The sequence below is a fragment of the Acinonyx jubatus genome, chromosome B4 (genome assembly GCF_027475565.1).
Source record: "Acinonyx jubatus isolate Ajub_Pintada_27869175 chromosome B4, VMU_Ajub_asm_v1.0, whole genome shotgun sequence".
NCBI classification, from domain to species: Eukaryota; Metazoa; Chordata; class Mammalia; order Carnivora; family Felidae; genus Acinonyx; species Acinonyx jubatus.
This window is the reverse complement of record NC_069387.1, coordinates 71,982,471-71,993,785: the sequence shown is the minus strand read 5'-3', so window position 1 is coordinate 71,993,785 and position 11,315 is coordinate 71,982,471.

Here is an 11,315-nt window from a genome sequence, read left to right as displayed (position 1 = left end):
AGTTGTTCATTTTTGCCATTCTGACAGGTGTGAGGTGATATCTCATTGTGGTTTTGATTTGTATTTCCCTGATGATGAGTGGCGTTGAGCACCTTTTCATGTGTCTGTTAGCCATCTGGCTTCTTTGGAAAAGTGTCTATTCATGTCCTCTGCCCATTTCTTCACTGGGTTATTTGTTCTTGGGTGTTGAGTTTGATAAGTTATTTATAGATTTTGGATATTAACCCTTTATCCAATATAGCTTCTGCAAATATCTTCTCCCATTCCATCGTTTGACTTTTAGTTTTGTTTATTGTTTAGAGAAGCACACGTCTTTAACAACCCAAGCAGTGATAATGATGATGATGATGGTGATGATGATAGCTAATATTTATGTGGCTCTTTCTTTTTTTGAAAATTTTTTAAGTTTTATTTTATTTTATTTGAGAGAGACAGAGACATTGAGAGTGGGGGCAGGACAGACAGTGGGAGAGAGAGAATCCCAAGCAATGTGGGGCTTGAACTCACCAAACCGTGAAATCGTGACCTGAGCTGAAACCCAGAGTCAGGCACTTAACCCACTGAACCACCCAGGCTCCTCTACATGCTCTTTCTACATGGTAGTATGCTAGAAGCTTTGCAGACATTTACTCACTCAGTCTTCACAACAACACTATGAGTAGGAACTGTATAATCTCCACTTTGCAGACAATGGAATTGAGGAACAATGTGGGTAAGTAACTTGTTCAAAGTCATGCAGCCTGCCAAAGGCAGAAACTGGGTTCGAACTCTGGCTGTCTGGTTCTAGAGACCATTTTTGTAACCATCAGGCTTTACCATCTCCTATATTAACTACAAACAGAGTTAAATAGGTGTTCAAGTAAGGAATACCAATTTTTTTTTTTTTTGGCTGAAAGTTTATTTATTTATTTTGAGAGAGAGAGAGAGTGCGCACACATGAGCAGGGGAGGGACAAAGAGAGAGGGAGAGAGAAAATCCCAAGCAGGCTCCACACTGTCAGCACAGAGCCCGAAGTGGGGCTTGAACTCACCAACTATGAGACCATCATAAGCCAAAATCAAGAGTTCGTCGCTTAACCTACTGAGCCATCCAGGTGCCCCAAGAATACGAATCCTTAACAAGAGCTAAGAAGTAGTAAGCAGTAAGTGCCAGGCTCTATTTAAGCTTGTATCTCATGTAACCCACACAACAATCCTATGAGATTGGTACTATCATCCCTGGCTTACAAGTGATGATACAAGACTGAGGAGGTTAAGTTACTTGCCCACACATGCATCTTGCGTGGATAAGACTAGAATTTGGGTATATTTAGTTAACAAAGCCCATGCTTGTAAGCAGGACCCTATACAAAAAGAAAGAATAAATGGCATCTAACTTACTATTTTAGGTTCTTCATTAAAGTCAACAAACAATTCAGGAATGCCCCTCTTCGCTTGCATTTTTACTCCCATTATAGGACATTCTTTTACTTTGTTTCTATTTAAAAAAAATGGGTTGCCTGTGTCCCCCCTCCCCATGCTAGCATATTCACCTTTCATCTCCAAAAATCTACTTCAACGTGTACCTTATGTTTTTAATGGCTTTCAGATGCCCACTCAACATGGATTTAGGTAACTCGGGCAAGCTATCAAAGGAATTAACTGGATAACTATTTCAGTCACTTTGCCACTTGCATAGGAACAAAATAGCAAAACAAACACTCTAATAATTAACGGGACTTATAAGCTCGGAAGATCTTCATGACTAAAACTGTATGTCATCCATCTCTTTTTAATCAAGCAGTAAAGTGCCTACTATATCTTTTTTTAAACAAATAGTAGAGTGCCTGGTAAGCACTCCATCAACATTTATTAAACCAGTGAATGACAAAACGGAGTTATGCTAGAATGGAGGAATAGTTTCTAATTGTTTTGTCCTGTTCTATTTCAAATATTTATAGCATACAGAAAAAGAAACACAGGCAATACAAGCAGACGGGTCTGAGTTTGAATTCAGCTTAGCTGCTGTCTAGGAAATCTTGACTGCCCCAACCCCTCCCCGCCTGTTTAAGAATGTATGGTGAACTTTGATCCCTCACTATGTCTCCTGGCTTCTTTTTATTTTGCTGCTTCACTAAAGAAAGGAATGACTGGAAAGCAAAGGAAATGAGATTCAAATTCTTCCATTCTAGTTTTTCAAGCTCAAGAGTCAGACAAGTCAGAACGATGAGAACCCTAGAATCCTTCCTTTTATATTCCTTCCTGTTTGTGACATGAAGCACACTGGGCTGTATTTAAAAATAATTCTCCCAAGGATTTTCTACTTCTGCATTTATATTTATATTTATTGAGTATGCACTGATACATGATGTAGAATTGTAAGGCCTACTTTAAGTCCGTACTGCAGAGGACACCATGGGACACTGTCCATGTCCCCCTTTAGAGGCCCGCAGAAGCCCTCATTTATCTGCTGTCTTACAGAAATAGCTCAGCTACAGAAAGCGGATTCTCCCAAGGTCACACTCTGTTCCCGCCACGTTCGGCATCCAATGACTGGGCCACAAGCCGGTAAAAAGATAGCCCCTCACCCTAACTCAAGACAACTCTGAAGGGCCATCACAACCTCAGGGCTCCCTAAGGGGGTGCTTAGGCCCTCTCTGAGACTGTGCCATAGTCCCACTTATCTGTTCCCTAGTATTGCTTCCTTACCTTCTTCAAATGTGGATCCCAAGAGCACTCCCTAATAAACTTTCTGCTCATTAATCTCGGTCTTGGATTCCTCCCCAGAGAACCCAACCCTCGACAGATAACCTAATTGGTTGATTATTAAACATTTTTGGTAACTTGGACCAAGATTCTCTTTATACAGCAAACACAAGGGGTGTCTTTCATTTCAACCTATATAGTAAGAATGGCAACAAATGTATTGTAGATGGTTAAAACTTAAGCATATTTAAGGGCTATACCCCTGGCAGTCCCGGATCTGTCTCTTGGGTCAACAGACCCCAGGGACGCCCCTTCATCCAGCCTCCCGCCACCCTCCAACCTCCTTTCCAGTCACAACCCACGCCACCATCTTCGCGGCCCCCTACTCACGGGTCTTCGGGCCCCCGTCCGCCGCCAGGCCCGGGCTCCGGACGGCGGGCGCCTCGTCCCCCGAGTGGCCCGGGAGAAACCCGACGGCGCCCGCGGCGCCTCAGCGTGCAGACACGGAGGGCGTGCGGAAGCCCCCTGCTCCCCGAGCCGCGAGGGCCCAAAGCCTGGACGCCGTGGGAGCGCCCGCGGCCCGGGAGAAGCGCCCGCGGAGGCCCTCGTGCGGCTCGTGCAGGCCCGGGGCCGCCCGCGCACGCGCCCGGCTCCTCGCTGCCCGCACGACCGCGGGCCTGGGCGCGGGGCCCTGCCCCAGGCGCCCCCCAAGCACGACGAGGAGCCCAGCAGCCTTTGGGGGCCCCTCGGGCCTCCGCCTGGGTCCGGGGCTTCTGCCTGAGCCTCTCTGGGCGGCCGCGAGGCAGCTTTTCAGCCACTTGGAGCCCCCCCCCGCCCCACAACCGTGGATTGAGGGGAAACAATGAAGCTTTTTTCAACAAAAACAAAACCAAAATCCAAAACTCAAAAACCAAAAAGAAAAAACCCATGCACATAAGGTTCTTATTTATGATTTATGCTTTCCTAATATAGAAACGTAATTTACCTAAAACTGGCTGCCTTAGTTGAGAACGGTTAACATAATTCATTTTATTATTATTTTTTAAAAGTATTTATGGGGCTGGGGGCGGGGGGGGGGGGTTGCTGGCTGGCTCAGTCCGTACAGCACTCAACTCTTGATTTCCGGGTTGTGAGTTCAAGCCCCACCTTTGAGTATCGTATCACTTAAAAATGAAATCTTAAAAAAATAAAAAGTATCTTGGTGCAAAGTTAATTTTCTATGAATTAATTTAGGAAAATTCGTTACCTTCTGATTGTATGGTATATTTCTCAATGTATGCAGTACTTCATTTATATATTAGACAATTTTCATGTTCACTTTTTAAAGTGTATTTTATTTATTTGTTTGTTTGTTTGTAATCTCTAGGCCCAATGTGGGTTCCAGGATTTACAACCCCAAGATCAAGAACCACATGCCTTACCAACTGAGCCAGCCAGCTGGCTATGAGCCAGCACCCCTATATGTTCAAAATTACAGAAAGAGAGCCTACACATTTCTTTTCAAGGGAATTCCTAGATTTTTATGTGTTTTTATTGTAAATGTTTTATGTGTGTGTTTGCATTGACTTATAGACATAATAAAAGTCCAAATCTAGGGGTTTTGTTTTATTGTCTTCGTGATGATCCTAAAATTCACCCAGAATAATAAACAGAGAAGAAGAGCTAAGAAAAATATAAAAAGACTTGTGCCCTAATTGATATTAAAACACACAAGAAGGGTCTACTAAATACATATAGGTGATAAAAGAGTGGACAGATCAGCAGACAGAATAGTTAGATCAGGAGTAGAACCTTATTACATATATATATATTAAAATATAATAAAATCTGATAAAGGAAGCACCACAGCTGAGGGGAAAAGAGAAGGCATTTTCACAACTGGTACTGGAATAATTGGTTAGTGCTTTGGAACAAATCAATTTAGATTCTTAACTCTTACTCCTAGGTGGATGAAACAAATGGGGGAAGGGAACCCAAGTCATAGGAACTAAGGCCAAATTCTGGTGAATATTGTGTCTGTATGAGAAATGAACTTGTAGATGTACAAAAAAAATTCGACAGTTCATTGACATAAAAAGTTTAAACTTCTGAAGATAAAAAATATAAAGCAAAAATTGAAAAGATGTACAATTAGCTACAATTATGTCTTTTGAAGTATAAAATCTTGCACAAATAGATTTAAAAACATCAAAATATTAGAACAATGAGTAAAGCATATGATACACAATTCATAGAAGAAATAAAAGGTCTAATAAGCACATTTTAAAAGTTCAATAAAACCAGTAACAAAAGAAATGCAAATTCAATCCAGAAATTCTTTTTCACTTACTAAGTTAATAAAAATGAGTGAAATTATAATACTCAAGACTGCTAAAGATGCAACGTCACAAGCACCTTCACATACTATCAATGTTTTAATGCATACATTTTCTAGAAAGTGATTTTAAATTTATATCAAATATTTTAAAATATTGCTACACTTAAACCCTTTGATTCTACTTCTAGAAATTTATCTACAGAAATAGTCAAGGGTGCTTGGGTGGCTCAGTCGGTTAAGCATCCAACTCTTGATTTTGGCTCAGGTTGTGATCTCACAGTTCCTGAGTTCCAGCCTGGTGTCAGCTCTGTGCTGACAGCATGGATCCTTCCTGGGATTCTGTGTTTCCCTCTCCCTCTGTCCCTTTCCTGCCCATGCGCATGTTCCCATCCCCCCTTCAAAATAAATAAATAAACATAAAAAAAGAAATAATCAGAGATGGGGGAAAAGTATTATGTGCATAAAATAAAATAAAAATCTGAAGTTAATGAGAATGTAAAAACCATATGATAGGATATTTTGTAGTCATTAAACTTTATGTTTTTGAAGAATCATTAATGATATAGTAAAATGATCATAATTTAATGTTGCTAAAAAATGCAAAACTAGACATGATTCTGAATTTTAAAAAGATGGGCACATACACAAAATTAACCAAATATCAATAGTGTTTATTTAATGGTCTATGAACTTAGAGATGAGTTTGGGTTTTTTGAGATTTTACTGCATTTTCCAACTTTTTTACAGTGAGAAACAATTTTGCAATTTTGTGCGTGTACATGTGTGTGTTAAATTTTTTTTTTATGTTTATTTATTTTTGACAGAGAGAGAGAGACAGAGCATGAGCAGGGGGGGCGGGGGGGGGGGTGGGCAAGGAGACAGGGAGACACAGAATCCGAAGCAGGCTCCAGGCTCTGAGTTGTCAGCACAGAGCCCCAAGTGGGCTGCGAACTCACAGGCCACGAGATCATGACCTGAGCCAAAGTCGGACGCTCAACCAACTGAACCACCCAGGTGCCCCTATGTGTGTGTGTTTAAAGAATGAATGGGAGGTAAAAACTTGGAAACATATTGTTAGCTATTCTTGGGGGAAACTTGTTCTTAAAGAGAAGGAAGATAAAAGCTGTACCTAGAGAGAAGTAAAATCCAGGGACATTTACTCCCTTTCTTTTTCCCTGTCTTCCTGTCTTCTCTTGTTTCCTCGCCCTTCCTTCCTTTCTATCTTATTTTTTTAATGATGAGAGGTTTGAATATTTTACCTTCTCAGTAGAGAAGGGAATGAAAATACAGTAGTAAAAAAATAAATTCAGGAGCAAGTTTCCAAAGGAGGTGAGAGAACCCAATAAAGAATGCTGCCTTTAAAAGGAAGTAACTTTGAACACATCCATTGAACACACGAATGAATGAACGAACGAATGCCAAGCAGTAATAAGACTGTTTTCTATAATTCTGCTCCTTTTCAAAATTGAGATCAGTAGATTAAAAATGAGAATCTGAATATAGACAAAGAACTATCATATTCATCATTAAATTGACATTGCTGAATGGTTTCTATCTTAACTATAGGATTATGTCTAAATTCTCATTTTTATATGAAAAGCAAGAAGGAAAAACAGAACAAACTGTAACTTTTTTTTTTAGCACAAAATTTAATTAGACTGCGTTTACAAATGTTAATATCATGCAGAGAATGTGACTTGGAGAACACTGGCACATATCCAGAAAATTCGGGAAGTAAAAACGATACTTATTATTAAGGAAGTGGTTGGGGTTCTGAATTTCCCAGATAATTCACATAAACTAGAAAACTGTTAAACCAAATATATTACTTAAAAAAATTTTTTTAATGTTTATTTATTTTTGAGAGAGAAAGAGACAGAGCATGAGTGGGGGATGGGCAGAGAGAGAGGGAGACACAGAATATGAAGCAGGGTCCAGGCTCCGAGCTGTCAGCACAGAGCCAGATGCGGGGCTCGAACCCACCAACTGTGAGATCATGACCTGAGCCGAAGTCGGATGCTTAACCGACTGAGTCACCCAGGTACCCCTAAATATATTATTTTTTTAAAACATAGGCTGAGGTTTCTTTTTTCCCTTTTAAGAATGACGTTCAATAGACACCCTTGGCATTTTAAAATTGCAATTTATTCATCACAAGATTCTAAAAATGGCTCTTCAGGGGCGCCTGGGTTACTCAGTTGGTTGAGTGTCCAACTTTAGCTCAGGTCATGATCTCACAGTTCGTGGGTTCAAGCCCCACATTGGTCTAGCTGCTGTCACCACGGAGCCTGCTTTGAATCTTCTGTCCCCACCCTCCTCTGCCCCTTCCCCATTTGAATGCTCACTCTCTCAAAAATAAATAAATCTAAATAAATAAATCTAAATAAATAAATAAATAAATAAGGCTGTTCACTTGATACACATATACAGACTGCTAAACTTTCAAAACTTAGTTAAATGTACATTTGATACATATTTTGTATTTTTGTTATATTCCTTGTCCTTTTAGGGACCTGACATTTAAAGTTAATATGAAAGAATTAGAGCTATTTAGCTATAGAGATATTCTATTTAGTCATTCATACATTCATTAATTTGACAAATAATATGTATTGAACTTCCATTATGTCTGAGGAACTTGGAAACAGTTGAAAACGCGCTATCTGCCTTTATGACGCTTGTCAACTAGTGGGGAAGGTGGTCTTTGAATAAATAATTTCAGAGAAGCATTTAAGCTAGTTTGGATTTCAGAAATGGCAATAGCTTCTAAACTGCAGTGGAGAGATTAGGTGATCAAGAGAGGGGAGAGGGAGTTGCTAGAAGGCTCTGGGGGAAGGCTGACATGGAGTAACAAAGTAGACTGCATGGAGAAAATATTGGAACTCCTCTTTAGATTAATACATAGATCATTGGTGACCCTCCCTCAGCCCACACATTAGATGGCCCCCTGTCACTTGCAGCACTCAGGGTATCTTGAGGAAGGAACCCAGGGGGGTGACAATGATGCCCTTGTTAATTTGTCACCTTTTGGCATATTGTGATGTATTGCATTTCTGTGTGCTTAGTTGATTAAAATTTTAAATTACGTTTTAGTTTAACTTGTCCTCCAAAAATGGACAATACAAGCATAAGGAAATAAGAACAAGTAGAGCTGACACTTTCACTTCTCATAAGAGCTCTTTGGCCACATTGCAAGGTAAAGAAATGCCCATCTAAACAAAGGTGTTAAGAAGTCCATCAAAACCAATACGGAAGTATCAAGTAGGGTTTATGGGCTCACTTCCATAGTTATTAATGATGACACTCATCTAAGCATACATTTGTAGATGAACAATGAATAAAATACATCTTTGTAAACTAGCGGATGGGATGAAGAAATGACTGGCTTCATCTGGTAAGTGCAGCCATCTCTGCACTGTCTCCACTGGGTCCACATGTGTCTATGAGGTTTCTTTTCTAGCTGCCACAGCCACTAAATTCAGAGTCAAAATAAATCAAAACTGGAACCAGACTTGTGAATTGCTGTATCACAGAGTGTTAAACACAATTTAAAAAGTGAAGTATACTGGGGTGCCTGGGTGGTGTAGTCAGTTGGGCATCTGGCTTTTGATTTTGGCTCAGGTCATGATGTCACTGTTTGTGGGATTGAGCCCTCCATGCGGCTCTGTGCTCACAGCACGAAGTTTGCTTGGGATTCTGTCTTCCTCTCTCTCTCTCTGCCCCTCCCCTGCTTGCTCTCTCTCTCTCAAAAATAAATAAATAAATATTTAAAAAATAAAAATAAAGTATACTAAATCAATTTACATAATTAAAATGTTAATATTTTGGGGCACCTGGTCAGTTGAGCGTCTGACTTCAGCTCAGGTCATGATCTCACGGTTCATGGGTTTGAGCCCTGTGTAAGGCTGCGTGCTGACAGCTCAGAGCCTGGATCCTGCTTCAGATTCTGTATCTCCGTCGCTCTCTGCCCCTCCCCCGCTCATACTTTGTCTCTTTCAAAAATAAAGATTGAAAAAAAATTTTAAAGTTAAATGTTAATGTTTTAATGACCATTAGGAATCTTTTTAGTAATAGAATAAAATATTGTTAACAAATAAATACAAAATGTAAAATCCTATTTGTTAAAAATGTGGGGGAACGTTTTTAAGGTACATAATAAATGGGACAGTAATACATATATGTTATTGAGAAATACATACATGTACATATTGTGTTGAGTAAGTATAATCCAGATCTTTTTAATGATTAAGTACATAATCAATGTTCTTTGGAAGGAACTTGGCCAGGAGTGAGTTGATGGAAGCTCACGCTAGTGATAGCCATGAGGATAGAGAAAAAGGAACAGATGCCAGAGGTATTTAGGCAGCAGAGCAATGGGACTGGCAATTATTCCTTTGAAAATGCACACTGGACCATGTTCATCACCCCTTCCCTATTAAAACCCTTAGTAAAGGGGCGCATGGGCGTCTCAGTCAGTTTAGTGTCCAACTTTGGTTCAAGTCATGATCTCACCGTTTGTGAGTTCAAGCCCGATGTTGGGCTCTGTGCCCACAGCTCAGAGCCTGGAGCCTGCTTCAGGTTCTGTGTCTCCCTCTCTCTCTGCCCCTCCCCTGATCATGCTCTGTCTCTCTCTCTCAAAAATATATAAACGCTAAAAAAAAATTAAAAAAAAAAAACACCCACCTTAGTAAGAAGAGGACAGAATCCAAGAAGGCCCATATCCTCAGGGGAGCCTCCCTGACTCCCAGGCCAGTACATGTTCCTCTGTTACGCTCACAGGGTCATGCTCTTTTCCTCTGAGCACTCCTTTCCATCTGTAATTTTCACATCCACTGCCAAAACCACCTCAGGAATATTGGCCTCCCACTCTAACTTCAAGCTCCATGATAGACCAGCAAAATGCCTGACACTTAGTAAATGTTAATTCAAAGAATTAATTAACTTAACATGAAGAGTGAGGGAGACAGCCAAGATACTCCCCTTCTCGTAGCTTGAGTGATTGTGTCCATGGTGGTGCTGTTTCCCAAGGTGGCGTCTACAGGAGGAGAAGTCCCTTTGGGTCGGGGAAAGAAGTAATGAGTTCAATCTCGGACATGTTACATTTGAATAAAAACCTTGAGCATTTTATTTTAGAAGCACATAAATATATGTTGGTATAAAAAACTATAAATACTTATCAACAGAGGACTATCAGTTTTAAATCTCTTGTTAAAATTATCCCCTTTGTGATTATGAAGTAGCTTCGTGTGCCTAAAATATAACTGAATAAAGAGTCCTTCAAAATGGATATTTCTGGGTATTTCCTATTTTAAGAACAATCATTTAGAATAGAATCTTATTTTAGTAAAGCGTGTTACTCTACTCAAGTAATGAATAGGACTCTTCCCCCTAAGTACTGCCAGCAGTAAAAAATAAAATAACATAAAATAAAAACAAAAAACAGCCCCTCCTTCTCAAAGCTATCTTGTCATCAGAAAAGACAAAAACCCTTATTTCTCCCCAGTAAGATTGTAGCATCAAATAGCAGCATGAAAGCCTCCAACATCCTGAGATGAGCCCAGCTCTAGTCCTGCCCTGCCAGGTGACTTGTTTCAGACATTCACGTCTCCTGATCTTGTCATTCATTTTCTCATTTTCTTATCTTTCTAATCTTTTCCTGATGCCTTTCAACCCTCACTCTTGGATGCAGATCCTCTCTCTAGGTCTATTGCCTTTGGGCACCCAAACTGATAAGAAGGAAAGAAGGATCACATTGGATCAGGATAAAGGACAGGTCAGCCCTGTATCCTCTTTCCCAAAGTATCTCTAAGGGCTTATGAAGGGTTTATAGCTCTGTCCAAGCCTAGCCAGTAGAGTATTTTATTTCAATATGTCATTTATGAATTTATGTCATCCTTGCTTTATTTTATTAAAACAAAAATTTTTAGTGTTTATTTATTTTTGAGAGCGAGGCACACTGCAAGCAGGGGGAGGGGCAGAGAGAGAGGGAGACACAAAATCGGAAGCAGGTTCCATGCTCTTAGCTGTCAGCACAGAGCCCGAAGCAGGGGTCAAACCCACAAACTGTGAGATCATAACCTGAGCCGAAGTCAGTTGCTTAACTGACTGAACCACCCGGGCGTCCCTATGTCATCCTTGCTTTAAATGAATATTTATAAACATGCTTTTAACCTTTACTTGCCTGTGCCCATGCCCTCTGTGCTAGTAGTGAACATCTTTGTGCATTTTTCTTAGGATACAGGGTCTCAGAAGTGACACCAATGAAATCCAAGTTCTATTTATTGCCATACTGTTTTCCACTAACAATTTTCATT